The sequence below is a fragment of the Scyliorhinus torazame genome, chromosome 8 (genome assembly GCF_047496885.1).
Source record: "Scyliorhinus torazame isolate Kashiwa2021f chromosome 8, sScyTor2.1, whole genome shotgun sequence".
Taxonomy (NCBI): Eukaryota; Metazoa; Chordata; class Chondrichthyes; order Carcharhiniformes; family Scyliorhinidae; genus Scyliorhinus; species Scyliorhinus torazame.
Window position 1 is genome coordinate 265,255,244 of NC_092714.1, and position 15,957 is coordinate 265,271,200.

The 15,957-nt window shown below is 45.6% G+C and overlaps 1 protein-coding gene across 2 annotated transcripts in view; it reads left to right on the forward strand.

The window, feature by feature from the left end:
* Nucleotides 1–13,823: 13,823 nt before the first annotated feature.
* The window catches only part of oser1 (oxidative stress responsive serine-rich 1), a 76,654-nt gene continuing 74,520 nt past the window's right edge, over nt 13,824–15,957 (forward strand). For both annotated transcript variants that reach the window (XM_072515277.1, XM_072515278.1), the window contains exon 1: nt 13,824–14,258. The gene's annotated coding sequence lies outside the window, so the exon portion shown is untranslated. The remainder of the gene's footprint in view (nt 14,259–15,957) is intronic.

A 15,957-nucleotide genomic window follows, 5' to 3' on the forward strand; every position in this document is an offset into this window, starting at 1 on the left:
CACCGTTTGCAAATCATTAGCAGGCCCGACCCGGTATTCTCCGGGGCCTCCGCGATGCTCCACTTCCGATGGGTCAAGTTCCCGACATTGTGAAAATCGTGAAACTGGCGTGGTGGCTGCTGAGGAAGAGAGAGGGGGTATGAAAATATGAGATGTATAACAGAAAGGAGGGGAAAAAGAGGATAAGTCTAGATCCAGATAACAGATCCATCCATAACACATTTAGAACAGATGTTGAGCCACAAACTGACAATGCACCAGACACTGCAACTCCTACCGAAGACCAACCAATTAAAGACAAAGAAGTCTAAAAGGAGACTACCAACCTTCTAAGTCTGACAACCGTGATCAGGGACTGTTGTGAAACTTCCAGAAAGCTTTAATTTATGAAATCAGAGACTTGGGGGAAATGGGGTAGTGTATAAATATAAATGTAAAACATATTTGGTCAAAGACTTGGAGGGGGGGGGGTGGGGGGAGATATAGTGTGCAATCTACTGGCTGCACCCTGCTGGAAATAAATATTTAACTAAGTATTAAACAATGGCAAGATTGCATGTATAAGTTTCAGATACAGCTGGAGTTAAATAAAGCCACAATTGAATCTCAAAAATACATTGGAAAAAAAACAACTGATAAGGTGGCATTCCCACGGCAAAGCTTGTAAGTTCTGTTAGAGACCATAAAATTCACGTTGGTCTTTTGAAAAATTTAGCACAGTGATTAGGATTGAGGAGTAGGATATGGCTGAAATGTTAAATATATATTTTGTATGCATTTTCATTACTGAATATGGCACAGTGGTAGGTACAAATGCTGTATTTAGATATTGATTCAAATGTAAATGCAAAAATTGCCTTAGCTTGGTTTGACACACTAAAGATTGATCAGGTTGCTGGACCTGACAAGATATAACCTTGACTGCTGTAGAAAATTGGAGAGCTACTATACAAGCCATTAATTTATCTGACTAATAGTACTTTGAGGTCTGGACTAGTTTGAATTGACGAGAAATTGTTTGATGCAAGAATGCTTGTACACATGTGCCAAGCCACATTCATTGCTATCTAGATAGGAACACAGAAACAAGGGTAGGCCATTCAGCCCCTTGAACTTGATCTACCATTCAGTTAAATTATGGTTGATATTTTTGCAAATCGTTTGGATGAAGCAGATTTTGTCAGGTGTGTCCAGGAAGGATTCCTGACTCAAGATGTAGATAGGCCGACTAGGAGGCCATATTGGATTTGGTGCTTGGCAACAAACCAAGCCAGGTGTCAGATGTCTCGGTGGGAGAGCATTTCTGTGACAGTGACCACAACTCCTTTACCATCGTCATGGAGAGGGATAGGAACAGACAGTATGGGAAGCTATTTAATTGGGGGAGGTGAAATTATACTGCTATTAGACAGGAGCTGAGGAGCATAAATTGGGAACGGATGTTCACAGTAATGTGGGGGTTGTTTAAGGAGCACTTGCTGCGAATGCTGGATAGTTTTGTCCCACTGAAACAAGGAAGGAATGGTAAGGTGAAGGGACCTCAGCGTTGGGGATGACTTGCTTCCACTCCGGGTGGTGGGTTCTACGGTGACTGAATAGTCTGATCCTGAATCCAGACTCTGCCACAGGTTTGGCAGGTGGTGCTTAATGAGGTGGGTGAGACGCTCTGGGTTCTACACTCTCTTTCCGCTTGGCTTCCACGTGCTCCACCCTACGACGTTCGAGATGATTGGCGCCATCGCAGATGCTTTCTCTCCAGTTTGTGTGTTCTAAGGGAAGTGATTCCCACATGTCGGGTAGGGATGTTGCATTTATTTAAGGAGGCTTTCAGAGTATCCTTGTAGCATTTCCTCTGCCCTCCTAGTGATCGCTTGCCATTACGGAGCTTGGAGTAGAACACTTGTTTTGGGGGTCTGGTGTCGAGCATGCGGACAATGGGGCCTGCCCATCACAGTTCGTCGAGCATGACCATTGCCTCGATACTGGGGATATTGGCTTGGGAGAGGACGCTCATGTTAGTATGGCTGTCTTGCCAGTTGCAGGATTTTGCGGAGGCAGTGTTGGTGATATCTCTTCAAGAATTTGAGGCGTCTGCTGTGCATTGTCCTTGTTTCTGGTGCATACAGGATGGCGAGGACCACAGTTGCTCTGTAGACCATGAGCTTGATGCTGGGTTTGAGATCTCGGTCTCTGAATACTCTTGCTTCTCAGGCACCCAAAGGCTGCACTGGCGCATTGGAGTCATAATTTCCCACTACATCACTACCATCAACCACAATCATCCTCCTTTGTGCTAGCTATGACTCCAACCAGCAGAGAGTGTCCCCCAGTTCTAGTTTCCACAAGAGGAACCAGATATTCCAATAAGATCTACTTTCATTCTTCTAAATTCCAATGGGTATAGGTCCAATCTATTCAAACTTCCTTCATTAGATAAGTATGTAGATGAGCACTTGAAATGTCAGAGCATACAAGGCGATGCACCAAGTACTGAAAAATAGATTTGGAATAGATAGTCGCTTGATGGCCAGTGTAGCCATGATGGGCCGAAGAGCTTCTTTTTGTGCTGTAAAACTCGATGACTCTCTAGTCATTCATCCCAGTTATCAGTTGTGAAATCTTTTCTGAACTGTTTCTAGTTCATTTATATCCTTTCTTAAATAAGGAAACCAAAACTGTACATGGTATTTCAGATGTGGCCCCAGCCCTGTACAGCTGCAATGAAACTTTATACCCTATTCCCCTTGCAATAAATACCAATATTCCATTTGCCTTCCTAATCACTTGCTTTATACCCGGGTCAGCACATATCAAAGGTTGAATAACACAGCAATATGGAGAAGCCATTTGGTCCTTCGTGCCTTTGCTGGCTCTTTGTAAGTGTTATCCAATTCATCTCAAACCTGCTGTTTCTCATCCGTAGTCCTGCAAATGTCTTTTCCTTTTGAAAGTCGCCATTGAATCTCCTTCCATTGGCCTTTCAGGTAACACATTCCCGATCACAACATAAGAAAATTGAAGCAGGAGTAGGCCATTCAGCCCTCCAAAAGCTTGTTCTGCCATTTATTATGATCATGGTTGATCATCAAATTCAATACCCTGATCTCGCCTGGTTTTTTTTCTTGTTGTTTAAGTGGGAATAAAGGTAGCAATTAAGCATATTGTATTCAGTGTATTGAGTAGTATTGTTTAAAGGGTAATTGTAATCTATTTTTGTGTGTGATAATAAAGATTTTAATACTGTGTTAGCAATACAGTTTGTTTTAATATACCATACCGCTAATTTCTTTGTGCAATCAATCCTGGAGCAAACTAACCTTTCCTCAGTCTTACAAAATTAAAAAACAATATTGGGGTTTCTGTCCAGTATCCTGCCCACTGTTGGGGTCTGGTCTGGGATGATAATTCAATGACCCCCAGTTCTTGACTCCCTCACCATCGGGGGCATTCTTTCTGAATCTACTCTGTCTAAACCTGTTAACATTTTATAAGTTTCTATGAGATCCCCTCTCACTCTTGTAAAGAGTCCTCTCGCTATGAAGGTCAACTTACCATTTGCCTTCTTTACTGCATTCTGGACCTGGCGCTTACTTTCAGCAACTGATGCACGAGGACACCAAGGTCTCGTTGAGTATCCACCTCTCTCAATTTAAACTCTTTCAATTAATAATCTGCCTTCTATTTTTGCTACCCAAGCGGATAACCTCACATTTACCCACATTATCCTGCATTTGCCCACTCATCAGCCTATCCAAATCACACTGAAGCATCTCTGCATCCTCCTCACAGCTCATACTCCCACTGAACTTTGTATCATCTACAAATTTGGAGATAATACATTTGGTTCCCCCGCCCAAATCATTACTATATAATGTGAACAGTTGGGGTCTGAGCACAGATTCCTGCAGTACCCCACTAGTCACTGTCTGCCAATTGGAAAAAGGCCCATTTATTCCAACTCTTTGCTTTCTGTCTGCTAACCAGCTTTCTATCCATCTCAAGACACTACCCCTCATTCCCTGCGCTTTACATAGTAATCTGCTATGTGAGACCTTGTAGAAACTTTCTGAAAGTCTAAATATACCACATCCACTGGTTCTCCCTGGTCAACTCTACTAGTTACATCTTCAAAGAATTCTACTAGATTTGGCAAGCATGATTTCCCTTTCGTAAATCCATGCTGACTTTGTCTGATTTCTACTGTTTTCCAAATGCTGTGCTATGAAATCCTTGATAATGGACTCTAGCAACTTCCCAACTACTGATGTTGGGCTCAGTGGTCTATGCAGGTTTGACTATCCCTTATCCTAAATGCTTGGGGCTGAGTGTGTATTGGATTTCGGAATTTTGGGGATTTTGGAATATACTGCGCAGGTGCATGTTGGGAATTGCGCATGTGCAGTGCGTGTTGGGAACTGCGCATGTACAGAACACTGGGAACTGCGCATGTGCAGTGCAAGTTGGGAACTGTGCATGTCCGCCGCACGTTGGGAACTGCGCATCGGCCAGGAATCTTGTGGGGTTTCCCATTCGTGACGTCACGTCGGTGCTCAAAATGAAAGTGTCGATTTTGGAATTTTTTGGATAAGGGATGCCTAACCTGTTGTTAAGACACCCTGGGTGAGTGCGCGGTCAATTCCAGCCCCAGATTCCAGAATCCCAACATAACTGAATTAACCAATAATTCACGTTTTCCAAAGATCTTTAATCCTTGAATTTTCCAATGAGTTAGACACCATATTTATAAATAAAGCATTAATATTAATAGAAAGGAAGAAAGATGATCAGAAGGAAATAACAGGATAATCGTCTATCAGACTACCAAAGCCCAAGACCTCGTCCCACCCTCTAACCAGACACACACAAGACAGACACACGGTAAGGTTCAGCAGGGATAAAAAGAAAATGGGGATTAAAGGGTAGGTTTGAGATGAATCTTCACTGCTGTGGTTGCAGCCACAGGGAAATACATTTACTCGAGAAGTTCAGGTTGGCACAATTTTATCCGTCGACCACTAGATGGTGATTCACCTAAGAATTCCAGGTCAGTGGGATTCCACTCTTTGACCACCAGATGGAGCTAGGTCCAGGGAGTTCAGATCAATTCAGTTCATGTTGCCAGCCACCAGATGGTGCTGCTCAGGTTGGTGAACTTCTGCCTTTCTACCACCAGAGGAAGCTTTCACCTCCATGAGAACAACACAGCTTTGATCCTGGAACTTAGCAGTTTTCCTTGCCTGATTCCTGTACAATCGGTGTTTTTCAAACCTTTTTGCCCGGGACCCATTTTTACCAACCAGCCATCTTTCGTTCCCACGCTGGCCGACCTTCATGACCCACGCCAGCTGACCTTCGCGGCCCACGCCGGCTGGACTTCGCGACCCACGGCGGCTGACCTTCATGACCCACCATTTTCTCTTACCTTTAAATGTGAGAGGTGAGCCTACTTGGTCCTCATGATCTCACTCCAATCAGGTTCACAGGAGGAGAGGGCTATGCGCTTATCGGGTGCAGGATTCAGCCCGGTTCCCTTGTGCTGTCTTCATCTTTGTAAAGATGGAAAATCCAAGCGCGCACATGGAGATCATTGTGAAGGGCAAAAAGCAACAAAATGCTTGTTTTACTCAGCTCTGGATACTCCTTGGAGACTCTACTCCAGAAATCTGACAGCCTCATTGACTTGTGCCGTGTTTTTAATGTGCTGTCACTGCTGAAGCGCAGGTCAGTTTCTTCATTTGGAGTCAGCTGCAAGTTAATAATTGATTCTGGGGTCTCAAACGCAAAGGAATTTTTCACCCACCTCTTCTCTCTCAAAATCTTAAACTTCTCCTCTGGAAATTAGTGACAAAAACTGTTGATCAGCACAGCCAGATGCGACTGAATAAGTCCATTGACAGATTCTTTTCTAATGCTGTTTTCCTCGATGTGTCGTAGCAGTGTGGGGAACATGTAGTAATTTTGGTTTTGTACTAACAATTGCCAAACTTTCAATGATTTTTGGAAAGCTTCGATTTCTTCACCGTGCCGAAAGCAATCATCATCCTTCCCTTACAATTTGAGTTCAGTTCATTTAGAATTGAAAAGATGTCTGCAAGGTAAGACATAGTTAGCATCCAAGTTTCATCAGCAAATTAATCAGCCAGAGGGGACGATTTCTCGAGGAGGAAAGCATGGATTTGATAACACAGTTCATGAACTCTGATTAGCACCTGACCCCTTGACAGCCAACGTACTTCTGTGTGGAAAAATGTGAGTGCTCGGCCTCCTATCGGAGTCTCAAAAAGTCTGGTATTGAGTGCGCTGTGTTTAATGAGATTCACAACTTTCACAATTCCTTCAAACACCACTTCAAGATTGGATGGAATTCCTTTCGGTGCCAGTGCCTCACGGTGAATAAAACGATTCCAAACAATGTCCTGACCAGCTTAACCCGTATTATAACTCCGCTGTTTGTTGGCTGCTCCATCGCTTGTGATTCCTCTGTAACGAACCCAGTCGAGCCCGCACTTTCCAACCACGTAATTATTCAATGTTTCAAAAATCTCTGCGCCAGTCATGTGGGTTGGTAATGTCAGGTACCACAGCAAATCCTCAACAAATTCTTTGTGCCAAACATACCTAACGGAAACTAGCAAGTTTGCACAATCTGAAATGTTTGTACTTTCATCCAGTTGTATTGAGAACTCCTGTGCTGATTTCAAACGAGAAATAAGCTGGGTTTCTAAATTCTCAGCAGTATCACAAATTTGGTGAGCCACTAACTGAGATGCATTTCACTTTTTCAGCTAACCTCTCATCTAGGACCGTACAAACTATGTCTATGCTGCAGGAAATAATAATCTCTCTGCTACAGTGTGGGGCATTTTCTCTTTAACTACATGGTAAGCTACCATGTAAGAGGCTAATTGTACTTTGTTGATCAATGTAACATTTCCGCTGAGGACTTCAGCTGATGATTTAAGATCTCACTGTATCATAAGAACATAAGACATAGGAGCAGAATTAGGTCACTGCTTTCTCCCCATAACCCCTGGTCCCCTTATTAATCAAGAACCTATCTATCCCTGTCTTAAAGACACTCAGTGATTTGGCCTCCTCAGCCTTCTGAAGCAAAGAGTTCCACGGATTCACCACCCTCTGCTGAAGACATTCCTCCTCGTCTGTTTTGAAGGATCGTCCCTTTAGCCTGAGATTGTGTCCTCTGGTTCTAGTTTTTCCTACAAATAGAAACATCCTCTCCGCATCCTTTGAAAAGAATCAAGAGGTTTGTATTCGAACCTGCCATGCTGAGTCTTCAAATGCCTTTGAAGTTTTGAGGATTTTAGGGAACTGGAGCTGGATGAACTTCGGATCATTCGGGAGGCAGAGGTGGTCATAGATAGAAGCTTCAGGGATGTAGTTACTCCGAAGAGTAAAGATAGATGGGTGACGGTGAGGGGCTGGGAGGAAGCAGTCAGTACAGGGATTCCCTGTGGTCGTTCCCCTTAGTAACAAGTATACCGCTTTGGATACTGTTGGGGGGGGGGGGGGGGGGGGGGGACGACTTACCAGGGGAAAGCCATGGAGTGCAGGTCTTTGGCAGAGTCTGTCCCTGTTGCTCAGAAGGGAAGGGGGGAGAGCAGTAGAGCATTAGTCATTGGAGACTCCATAGTTAGGGGGATAGATAGGAGATTCTGTGGGAGCGAGAGAGACTCGCGGTTGGTGTGTTGCCTCCCAGGTGCCAGGGTGCGTGATGTCTCGGATCGTGTTTTCGGGATCCTTAAGGGGGAGGGGGAGCAGCCCCAAGTCGTGGTCCACATAGGTACCAACGACATAGGTAGGAAAAAGGATAGGGATGTAAGGCAGGAATTCAGGGAGCTAGGGTGGAAACTTAGATCTAGGACAAACAGAATTATTATCTCTGGGTTGTTACCCGTGCCACGTGATAGCGAGATGAGGAATAGGGAAAGAGAGGAGTTGAACGCGTGGCTACAGGGATGGTGCAGGAGGGAGGGTTTCAGGTTTCTGGATAACTGGGGCTCATTCTGGGGTCGGTGGGACCTCTACAAACGGGATGGTCTACACCTCTGGTCCAGGTGTAGACCATCCCGTTTGTAGAAGTCCCACCGACCCCAGGTACCAATATCCTGGGGGGGAAATTTGCTAATGCTCTTCGGGAGGGTTTAAACTAGTTCAGCAGGGGCTTGGGAACCTGAATTGTAGCTCCAGTATACAGGAGGTTGAGAGTAGTGAGGTCATGAGTAAGGTTTTAAAGTTGCAGGAGTGTACCGGCAGTCAGGAAGGTGATTTAAAGTGTGTCTTCTTCAATGCCAGGAGCATCCGGAATAAGGTGGGTGAACTTGCGGCATGGGTTGGTACCTGGGACTTCGATGTTGTGGTCATTTCGGAGACATGGATAGAGCAGGGACAGGAATGGTTGTTGCAGGTGCCGAGGTTTAGATATTTCAGTAAGCTCAGGGAAGGTTGTAAAAGAGGGGGAGGGGTGGCATTGTTAGTCAAGGACAGTATTACGGTGGCAGAAAGGACGTTTGATGAGGACTCGTCAATTGAGGTAGTATGGGCTGAGGTTAGAAACAGGAAAGGAGAGGTCACCCTGTTAGGGGTTTTCTATAGGCTTCCGAAAAGTTCCAGAGATGTAAAGGAAAGGATTGCAAAGATGATTCTGGATAGGAGCAAAAGCAACAGGGTAGTTGTTATGGGGGACTTTAACGTTCCAAATATTGACTGGAAATGCTATAGTTCGAGTACTTTAGATGGGTCCGTTTTTGTCCAATGTGTGCAGGAGGGTTTCCTGACACAGTATGTAGATAGGCCAACGAGAAGCGAGGCCATATTGGATTTGGTACTGGGTAATGAACCAGGACAGGTGTTAGATTTGGAGGTAGGTGAGCACTTTGGTGATAGTGACCACAATTCGATTACGTTTACTTTAGTGATGGAAAGGGATAGGTATATACCGCAGGGCAAGAGTTATATCTGGGGGAAAGGCAATTATGATGCGATAAGGCAAGACTTAGGATGCATCGGATGGAGAGGAAAACTGCAGGGGATGGGCACAATGGAAATGTGGAGCTTGTTCAAGGAACAGCTACTGCGTGTCCTTGATAAGTATGTACCTGTCAGGCAGGGAGGAAGTGGTCGAGCAAGGGAACCGTGGTTTACTAAGGCAGTCGAAACACTTGTCAAGAGGAAGAAGGAGGCTTATGTAAAGATGAGACATGAAGGTTCAGTTAGGGCGCTCGAGAGTTACAACATAGCTAGGAAGGACCAAAAGAGAGAGCTAAGAAGAGCCAGGAGGGGACATGAGAAGTCTTTGGCAGGTAGGATCAAGGATAACCCTAAAGCTTTCTACAGATATGTCAGGAATAAAAGAATGACTAGGGTAAGAGTAGGGCTAGTCAAGGACAGTAGTGGGAAGTTGTGCTTGGAGTCCGAGGAGATAGGAGAGGTGCTAAATGAATATTTTTCGTCAGTATTCACACAGGAAAAAGACAATGTTGTCGAGGAGAATGCTGAGATTCAGGCTACAAGACTAGAAGGGCTTGAGGTTCATAAGGAGGAGGTGTTAACAATTCTGGAAAGGGTGAAAATAGATAAATCCCCTGGGCCGGATGGGATTTATCCTAGGATTCTTTGGGAAGCTAGGGAGGAGATTGCTGAGCCTTTGGCTTTGATCTTTAAGTCATCTTTGTCAACAGGAATAGTGCCAGAAGACTGGAGGATAGCAAATGTTGTCCCCTTGTTCAAGAAGGGGAGTAGAGACAACCCCGGTAACTATAGACCAGTGAGCCTTACTTCTGTTGTGGGCAAAATCTTGGAAAGGTTTATAAGAGATAGGGTGTATAATCATCTGGAAAGGAATAATTTGATTAGACAGTCAACACGGTTTTGTGAAGGGTAGGTCGTGCCTCACAAACCTTATTGAGTTCTTTGAGAAGTTGACCAAACAGGTGGATGAGGGTAAAGCAGTTGATGTGGTGTATGTGGATTTCAGTAAAGCGTTTGATAAGGTTCCCCACGGTAGGCTACTGCAGAAAATATGGAAGCATGGGATTCAGGGAGATTTAGCAGTTTGGATCAGAAATTGGCTAGCTGGAAGAAGACAAAGGGTGGTGGTTGATGGGAAGTGTTCAGACTGGAGTCCAGTTACTAGTGGTGTACCATAAGGATCTGTTTTGGGGCCACTGCTGTTTGTCATTTTTATAAATGACCTGGAGGAGGGCGTAGGAGGATGGGTGAGTAAATTTGCAGATGACACTAAAGTCGGTGGAGTTGTGGACAGTGCGGAAGGATGTTACAAGTTACAGAGGGACATAGATAAGCTGCAGCGCTGGGCTGAGAGGTGGCAAATGGAGTTTAATGCAGAAAAATGTGAGGTGATTCATTTTGGAAAGAATAACAGGAAGACAAGAGTACTGGGCTCATGGTAAGATTCTTGGCAGTGTGGATGAGCAGAGATCTCGGTGTCCATGTACATAGATCCCTGAAAGTTGCCACTCAGGTTGAGAGGGTTGTTAAGAAGGCGTACGGTGTGTTAGCTTTTATTGGTAGAGGGATTGAGTTTCGGAGCCATGAGGTCATGTTGCAGCTATACAAAACTCTGGTGCGGCCGCATTTAGAGTATTGCGTGCAATTCTGGTCACCGCATTATAGAGAGGATGTGGAAGCATTGGAAAGGGTGCAGAGGAGATTTACCAGAATGTTGCCTGGTATGGAGGGAAGATCTTATGAGGAAAGGCTGAGGGACTTGAGGCTGTTTTCGTTAGAGAGAAGAAGGTTAAGAGGTGACTTAATTGAGGCATACAAGATGATCAGAGGATTGGATAGGGTGGACAGTGAGAGCCTTTTTCCTCGGATGGTGATGTCTAGCACGAGGGGACATAGCTTTAAATTGAGGGGAGATAGATATAAGACAGACATCAGAGGTAGGTTCTTTACTCAGAGAGTAGTAAGGGTGTGGAATGCCCTGCCTGCAACAGTAGTGGACTCGCCAACACTAAGGGTATTCAAATGGTCATTGGATAGACATATGGACGATAAGGGAATAGTGTAAATGGGCTTTAGAGTGGTTTCACAGGTCAGCGCAACATCGAGGGCTGAAGGGCCTGTACTGCGCTGTAATGTTCTATGTTCTAAACTTTCATTTGCCAGTATTTTCCTGCATATAACACACTTGGGCTTTGCATCCTGATTTGCATTGGCACAATTAATAAAGCCATACCTTAAAATTTAAAAAAATCATCTTTATACTGCTTTGTGCCTGATTTCAGCCTCTTGTTAATGGGCTGTTCACCAGAGGCCCTGGAGTTCACAAGAACACTGTTTTGTCCTGTTGTGGACTCTCCTGACAGCTCACATCACCATTGCTTTGTCCTACTGTGGATTCTCCTGAGCCACCCTCTCCAGCAGATTTAATTGCGAGATCCTGGCCTGTTTGTGTCTCTGGCCCTCTCTTCCTTATTATGAAACAATCCATTTTAATTTTTCAGTCCGATTGCTTGTTTGCTGCTCACAAAATGGAGGAATCGCAATCACACCCAGAGCATGTGACATCAGCGTTCGAGGCGCGTGACCACCTCTGTGCAGTCGCTTCAGGTAGGAAGACTGCATCGAATTTTTAAAAAATCTTCTCCTGGGTAAGCGTACTGATGTCAGGAGGCGGTGTTTCTCACTGGGCTCCGGGCCTACGCACTGATTACCGGTACGCATGTGCAGCATAGCCAACATTGTGAAAGCCTGTTGCGGCTGTCACTTTTAATAGCCGGTTGCTGTGGCCATTGGACATTAATTCCCGCTAGAACGCTGCCATGGAATGCTCCGCGATCCTCCCAACACCCGCCTGCGACCCACTCACACGTCGCGACCCCGACTTTGAAAATGACTGCGGTACAAGACTTTGCCGACTTTACCACAAATGCTTCAATTCTTCAGCTCTTCACAGCCCATGACACACAGTTCGAAGGTTACTGACCTTTGGGAAAACTTGCCCTTTCACACCAAAGATCTTTCCCCAAGTTCTGATGGCTGTCCGTGCTCCTTTAAGCAAGAAAGTCTTCACAGATTTGGCTAGAATGCCTCTTAAAATCGTCCAGCAAAGAGAGAGGAGAGTCTTCAGGTTCCTTACTCGCTGGTTTTCCACTTAGAACTAGACAAAAGATGGCACTCTCCAGAAGACTTGCCTTCTTTCCAGAAAGCTTCTGACTGGCTTCACCAACCACAGGCCCTGATAGAAGGCTCAAAGTTTCACCAATACCAACTGGCTGCTTGCCAAGTTGATCAAACGACATCACGGATTCTGCCATAGAACCGAAAGGTTTTTGAACCAGCCCATCAGAACAGAAATCCCAAAGGGTGGAGTAACTTTGTAGCAGCTATCCCAAAGAATATAGATCAGAACAGGCAGCATGGCGGGCATTAAAAGGGAACACAGGACAGACAGACAATATCTAACACTGTAGTGCCTTGTTTTCTCTCTACTTCCCTTTTGAATAGCGGGTTACATTCACGACGCTCCAATCTGTAGGAACCAATCCAGAGTCCAAAGAGGTTTGGAGAATGACCACCAATAGATCTACTATTTCTAGGGCCACTTCCTTAAGCACTCTGTGGTGCAGATTATCCGGCCCTGGAGAATTGTCCGCCTTCAGTCTTCACTCATATTGAATTCCTTCAGCTCCTTACTAAAACTTGTGCTTCTCAGAACTTCCGATACATTATTCACGTCTTCCTTGTGAAGTACGACTTTAGTTCCTCAGCCATTTCTTTGTTCCTCATTATGAATTCCCTCGTTTCTGACTGTAAGGGGCCCACATTAGTTTTCATCAATCTTTTTCTCTTTACATAACTATAGAAACTTTCAGTCACTTTTTATGTTCCCCACAAATTTACTTTCAAATTGTATTTCCCCCTTCTTAATCAATCCCTTGGTCCACCTTTCCTGAATTTTAATCTATTTCCCAGTCCTCGGGTCTTTTGCTTTTTCTTACCAATTTGTATCCTTCTTTGAATCTAATATTACCTCTAATTTCCCTGGTAAGCCATGGTTTGGCCTCTTGCACCAAAGAGGAATAAACAACTTTTGGAGTTCGCCCATTCATTCCTTGAATGCCTACCATTGCCGGTCCACAATCCTTCCGTTCAGCAATGTTTCCCAGTCTGTCATAGCCAATTCATACTTCATTCCATCATTGTTGCCTTTATTGAGGTTGAGGACCTTGGTCTCTGAATCACCTTCCTCACTATTCACCTTGATAAAGAATTCCAACATGTTATGGTCACTCATCCCCAAGGGTTCTCTCACCGCTGACTAATCCTTTCTCGTTGCACAACACCCTGTCCAAGATGTCCCGTTTTCTAGTTGATTCTCCAACGTAATGGTCCAGAAAACCATCCTGTATACCCTCCAGAAATTCCTCCTCTGTTGCACTGACTAATTTGACTCACCCAATCTGTATGCAAATCAGACTCATCTCTGATTTCCTGTCTAATGCTAGTGCGCAAAAACAAAAAAAGGGAATTACTTCCCCTCATTATCACAATCCCTGACACGAAAATACACTTGGGTTAATAAACGAAGCCCGGGGGGAGGGGGGCACTTGTGCCGGTCCCTTCACCCCGCTCGAGCGCGGAAGCCCGTCAAGCGCGGCGGTTGGGCGGGAATTTCAAAATCGGCCAGGGTGAAGTGGGGGGGGGGGGGGGGGAGAGATACGTCATTTCGGCTGACGTCAGCCGCCAACGTCACGCGCTTTCTTCGCACACAGCGGCGGCGGAGGCGGGCTGCGGCGGAAAGCGAGCGAGTCAGTCCTGCGCCTGCGCGCGCCGATCCGTGCGTGGCCTCGTACGGCGCGCGCACGCTACACGTCGGCTGGACGATTGAATGTAAACAGCAGACGTCGGGTTTAACCGCACGCACGTACGCACGCAGAGAGGGTAGGGGGCAGGAAAGGAAGGAACCTCGGACCACTAACTCCTCTTTTTTGTTTTGAAAAGCCGGGGCCGCTGTCACCTGTCTCTTCCTTCCCGCCTCCCCGCCTGCGTTAACTCGTCGCCCGGTCTTTTCAAAGCAAAGCTTCCGACTGTGTGTGTGTGTCTGTGCCCGCGTGAGGAGGGAGGAGGCAAACGCGGGGGCCTAGGCCTCAGGCTCCGGCCTGTTCCTCACTCCAATCCCGCACGTCCGCACACACACAAAACAGCGGGCCAGCCCCCTCGGCCTCCCCGCTGCTGCTCGCCCACTCCTGCCTGATCCGAGGAGACGGAAGGTAAGCGACAGCCAAACAAAGCCTGGTGCGATCTCTGTTTTTCGGGAAAGATGTTGGCGCGCAAGTGAATGATTCCACTTCTCTGTGGAAGATGTGACCTGACTCGCCGCGCCGGGGACGTCCGCACTGAGTCGGTGTCTAAATGTGCAGCGTCATACCAAGACTTCACTGAGTTTTGTCTCGGGATTGTTTATCCAGACCTTTCTCAGGCCAGTAGCAATAATAATTGGCCTGTGCAGTGTGTTGTGTATGTTTGTGTTTAATCATTTTCAACGCAGCAGAGAGCCCTGCTGTCTGTAAAAGTAGTTGAGTATTTGACAGGCTGTTCGGTTGTGGGGGCATCACTGGACCTAATGTTTGCTTCCTTGGTGTTCGACTGTGGGAGGATGTAAGTGGGAAATGTTGTACGGCATCTTAATTTATCGACGGGATTTGGATGTCACAAGCCAGTATTTATTTACTGTCCCATCTCCATTTGTCCTCGAGAAGGTGGCAGTGGACTTGCTTGGATCACTCCAGTCTTGGGGCAGTGCTAGGCCTGTGGGTCTGGAGGTGCATGTAGGTCAGGCTGGGTAAGGGTGACGGGTATCCTTCCCCAAAGGATCTTAAAGTTGGGTTTTTAGGAAGAGCTAGTAATTTGGTCATCGCTATTGAGAGCTTTTTCAATTCCTGATTTATGTCATTAACTGAATTCCCTAACTTGTGGGATTTAAACTCATTCCTCTGGATTGTTAGGCATGTAAAGTAACCCGCATACAACTGTACCCAATTGTATATTTTCTCACAGAAGTCGTCACTTAACAACCAGGAGTGGGACCTGAGCAATTTTATTTTGTTGTTTCCTCTTCCCTATCTTAAAATGTCTAAAGAATGGAGGGGAGGGGAGGGGGGGGGGGGGGAGGAACCTTGACCTTGACCTTCGGGTGTGCCTAGCTCAGAACCCTCACCTTAAGGTACATTTACTGACTATACTAAGCAGTGTAGTTGTTCAATTTGGTTAAAAGTTAAAATCAATAACCAGGCATGTCGTGCATTATTGACTTAAAGATTGAGAGTTACCAATCTGGACAAGAGACTAATTTATGGAAATGTTTTGGACCTGGTGTATTTTCCTGCTTCGACACAATCAACAGCATTCTTGCCTCTGTCAGAAGAAGACGGTGAGCTCAAGCCCCAGCCCTGAGACATCAGCACACAATCCAGACTAATGGCCCCAAAGCAGAACCAACTTGGCGCTATCAGAGGTGCTGATTTTTAGATGTAATCTTAATCTGAGGCCCTGTCTTCCCTTTCTGGTTGTTTACACTATTGAAGAAGAGCTAAAGGATTTAAGACATAAGGAATAGGAGCAAAAGTAGGCAATATGTCCTTTTGAACCTGCTGTACCTTTTAATCAGATCACTGGCCATGACCCTTTCCTGACCAATACATATTTGATTCCCTTCGACTCAAAAAATATATCAATCTCACCCTTGAATATACGGTATTCAATGATTGAGCATACACAGTTCTCTACTGTAACAGATTCCGCAGGCTCGTTATACTGCAGGTGAATAAATTTCTCCTCATCTCAGTCTTAAATGGCGACCCCCTTATTCTGAGATAGCGAGCCCCCCCCCCCCCCCCACGCCAAAGTTTTAGACTTCCCTGCCAGTGAAACAGCCTCTCAGCAATACCTACCCTGTTGCTTGCTTTCATT